This window comes from Trifolium pratense, linkage group LG6 (assembly GCF_020283565.1).
Source record: "Trifolium pratense cultivar HEN17-A07 linkage group LG6, ARS_RC_1.1, whole genome shotgun sequence".
Taxonomy (NCBI): domain Eukaryota; kingdom Viridiplantae; phylum Streptophyta; class Magnoliopsida; order Fabales; family Fabaceae; genus Trifolium; species Trifolium pratense.
The window spans coordinates 22,436,161-22,440,274 of NC_060064.1; the positions used below are offsets into that span (position 1 = coordinate 22,436,161).

At 32.6% G+C, this 4,114-nt stretch overlaps 1 long non-coding RNA gene across 1 annotated transcript; it reads right to left on the minus strand.

Annotated features, from left to right (window-relative positions):
- Window positions 1-724: 724 nt before the first annotated feature.
- Window positions 725-2,483, minus strand: LOC123892803. The gene is made up of 3 exons (XR_006803282.1): window positions 2,449-2,483; window positions 1,422-2,368; window positions 725-1,182 (listed from the first exon to the last, which is right to left on the minus strand). It is a non-coding gene; the product is annotated as an uncharacterized LOC123892803 (long non-coding RNA).
- Between the last annotated feature and the right edge of the window lie 1,631 nt (window positions 2,484-4,114).

Consider the following 4,114-nt stretch of genomic DNA (forward strand, 5'->3'; position numbering starts at 1 on the left):
TTATTTTTTAGAGTAGGTAGTTATTAAATTAAAGGGTAAAAATGAAATAAAGTGTAAAAAGCTATAAGCTATAAGCTCAAATGCTACTTGAAATAGCATCTGGAAAAAAGCTATAAGCTAGTACAAAAAGTTTGTTACCAAACACCTCTAATTTTTTGAAACAAGCTTATAAGCTCATATAATAAGCTATAAGCTAGCTTATTTGTGTTACCAAACACACCCTAAGTTGTCACCATTCAAACTGAAATGGTTTGTTCTAGTCACCAGCATCATAAGCAGAGCCAGTAATTTCTTCGGTAGATATGACAAAAAACAATCGTCTTAAAATTGTTGTTTTCGAGATTAATATTGTTAAAAGTAATTTTCAGCCATTAAAGATATTATTGGATTGAGTCGCGGGTCGTTACGCTTTCTTTAAAACGTTTCGTGACACTGCCCAAAATTGTGCAAGGCAGACGATCAACCACGAAGTCCCCAGGATAAAACAGCTCAGTTCTACTAATACCAATAACTACTGCACTATAGATATCGTCGGGGCAAGAATTACACCCTCAAATATGGTACTTAAACCATTGTGTTGTGGTTATAAGTCCATTATAATACGGTGCTATGACCGTTCTAATATGGTACTGAGATCATTCTTATATGATGTTTGGATCATTCTTAAATCAAAGGGATAATAATGCTCTGATCATTCTTAATTTGAAGGAACTAATGATACGTAAATCATTCTTAAATAATTGATACTAATGTTAATATTAGTATCTCACATCACATAGAATACACAACAATATACTCTGAACATTTAAGCATATAGCATAATATAAATCTTTACGATTTGAAAATTCAAGTAAAGAAATCAAATAACGGGTCTAGTTTATTCATTCTAATTTTAATTGACACAATTCTAACAAATCTGATATTCATTCCGCCCCATTTTTGGAGCAAAATGAAACCGAACATATCCAGTCTCAGCAATCTTTGTACTCAAAAACAGGAATTCGCATATTATGTAATGTAGCAGTTTCGACCATGTCATGTGACCAAGGATCCGTTTGGCCTAGCTTTTGTTGAGCTTATGCAACATAATCCAAGTGCCTAATAGAATCCGAGGCCGGTTGGGGCAGCAGAGGCGGACATGCAGCACCTGGGACAACAGCAATATGAGCATCACAACCTAGCCTACACGTACAACACAATTTGTATTAGTATAAAGTAGAATAATCGTTACTGATATAAAGCATTCCATCATTCAATTACTATGTTGATCCAGTAGCCTTAAAAACATGGTGAAATTGTAGGGTATGAAGTAGTTTCTCTTGTTATAGCCACTTCTTTGTAATGCTTAATGTTAAAGAAATCCAGGGTCAAAATAGATTTTGAAAAAGTCAAAAAATAGATTTTGCAAAGGAAATGTGTACCTAGGAATTGATCCTTGGTTCTTTTCTTCTTTTAGAAGACTTAGCACTGGTGGCTGGAACCTTCGGCTTCAAGTATAGCAGCTTGTTCAAGAAGTCTCCGAAAATAATCGAGTCTTGTTTGAAGAGGCTGATTTACCAAAGCTATATATTCAACAGAGTTTGGATTACAATTTTGGAGTAACCAAAACTTCGTATCATTAGTAATTCCCAGAGCAGTCAAATCTTCACCATATTGCAGTGCTACAGGCCCCGCATAACCCCTCTCCTTCCTAGAGGTATTCTTGTATAGGCACAAGACATATAGGCACAAATTTATGCACACACACATGAATTTAAAAAATTAAAAGAAAAATAAAATGGTCACATCAATCAATATCACTTTAATTGTTTTTTCTTTAATTTTTATACATTGTTGTGAGTGTGCCTAAATGAAATTTATTTGTGCTTGTGCCCATGATAGAATTCCTCCTCCTTCCTATACTCTCAAATTCCCCTTCTATCTGATGTGGAGGGAAGGATGGGAATCCTTCCCGCCTTCTCCTCACAAACCTTAATGAGTTCTTCCAAGACATCATTTTTGTACCCTATGATTTCATCACTCAGACTGTTTTCCGGCCTAACTAAAGAGTGCACTGTTTCAAGGGCATCAAATGTTAGAGAGCCATATTTGTCAGTAAAGGAGTCAAACACTTGACGAATATTGAGCTTGAGAGAACGACTCAACCGCTTTTGAGTCAATCCAGGGTCACTTGTATACTCCTTATAATATTTGATGACAACTTCCAACACGTCGGTTATCGTGTGATTGTGAAATAGACTATGACTTCCCAATTCTTTCACAATTTGCTCCCCAAGGCAATATCAGACCACCCGTCGTATTTGTCATATGGAGAATGTCCAAGTCTAGCTTTGAACAGCTGATTAAAAAGTTCTTCTTCATTCATATTCTGCAAAGAAGAAAACAAAACGTAGATTAAATTAGTGAAATACCTATTACCAAATTACATACAAGCTTGAAATTACATACAGTGGGAGAATAAAAACGGCTGTCACAGTCACTATCCCAGGTTCTTTTTGGTGACTACTTCTCTACCCTCACATAAATTGAGGGTAGTTGCCCTATGCTGATGTGGCACCAATGAAATTCATCCACGTGTATTTAAGTCAAACATAATTAATTTCTTACCATAAATTATTTTGACTACTTTTATTTTCAATTAATTATATTTTATGTTACTAGTTTTCTTTAATTATATTTTAGACTATGTGTAAATATAATTAGAATTAATTTGATCATTGAATGCTTGTTTCTAAATGTTATATATTGATTCTAAAATACCAATGTTATTAGTTAAAAAAAAATCAATGTTATAGATTCGAAAAAATAAATATATATCAATGTTAGTTTAAATAAAAATAATAAGAGAACAAAAACAACAAAGAAAAAAAAAACTAATATCTCTAATTTAAATATACAATTCCACTTGTACATTTATTAAATGAAATCAAATAATGCTTCAAAAAAAATCAAATCAAATAATTCATGCTATTCCGGTGTAAATACTCCCTCCGTTTCAAATTACTTGTCGTTTTAGAAAAAAAAAATTGTTAGCTATCTAAGTCACTCATGTAAATTCCAAATATTTAGGAGTAGTTGAAACCGTAAAAGATTATATATTTGGAAAATTAAAGTTTGTTTTTTTAAGTTTTCAAAAAAAAAATGTTTGTTTTTTTAAAAAAATTGGTACATAACATATTAAATTTATTGGAAAGATAAGTGCGTGGAAAAAAACAAAATAAGCTTATTGGTGAATTAAAATAAGGGTATAATAGGAAATTAAGTGCAAAAATACACTTTCTTAAATTTTTTTCCTTCTAAAACGACAAGTAATTTGACACAGAGGGAGTATATAGTATTTATTTTTTCAATCTCTTTAAATCATTGCATAGATTAACGTTGGTCGATATGATGTCGATCTTAGAAAAAAGAGGGGAAAAAATTAGGTTTAGGTTTGCGACAATGGTCCGACCTTTCTTTTAGTTCAGATGAACTATTTATATTTTTACTTGTGATCAATAGTTAAACCCTAAACAAGTTCAAGAGTTAGTTCGTCTTCTTAAAATAGTCGAACCTTTTCATTTTGATCGGATAAATTTCAGGTAGACCGCACTTGTGATCGATCAAGCTTCTGTGTGATTGTTTTGCGACAATGGTCCGACCTTTCTTTTAGTTCAGATGAACTATTTAAATTTTTACTTATGATCAATAGTTAAACCCTAAACAAGTTCAAGAGTTAGTTCGTCTTCCTAAAATAGTTGAACCTTTTCATTTTGATCGGATAAATTTTAGGTAGACCGCACTTGTGATCGATCAATCTTCCGTGTGATTGTTTTCCGACAATGGTCTATATTTCCTTGATATAGTGCAAGTTTAAGAGTATGTTACTTGATATACCTAGTCTCTATTTCCTTTTATGGAAAGGCAAAACAAATCATTTTTATTTATTACTAGATCATTCCTTACAAAACCCGTGTCTATTGCATATTGTAACCCGAGTAAACTGTGAAATACCCCCTGAAATTTTAAAATTCGTCAAATACCCCCTGAAATTTGGAAATTGACAAATACCCCCTTGAAATTTTAAAAAGTCAACCAAATTGCCTTCTGGCGTGGACTCTGACTGGTAGTGCAA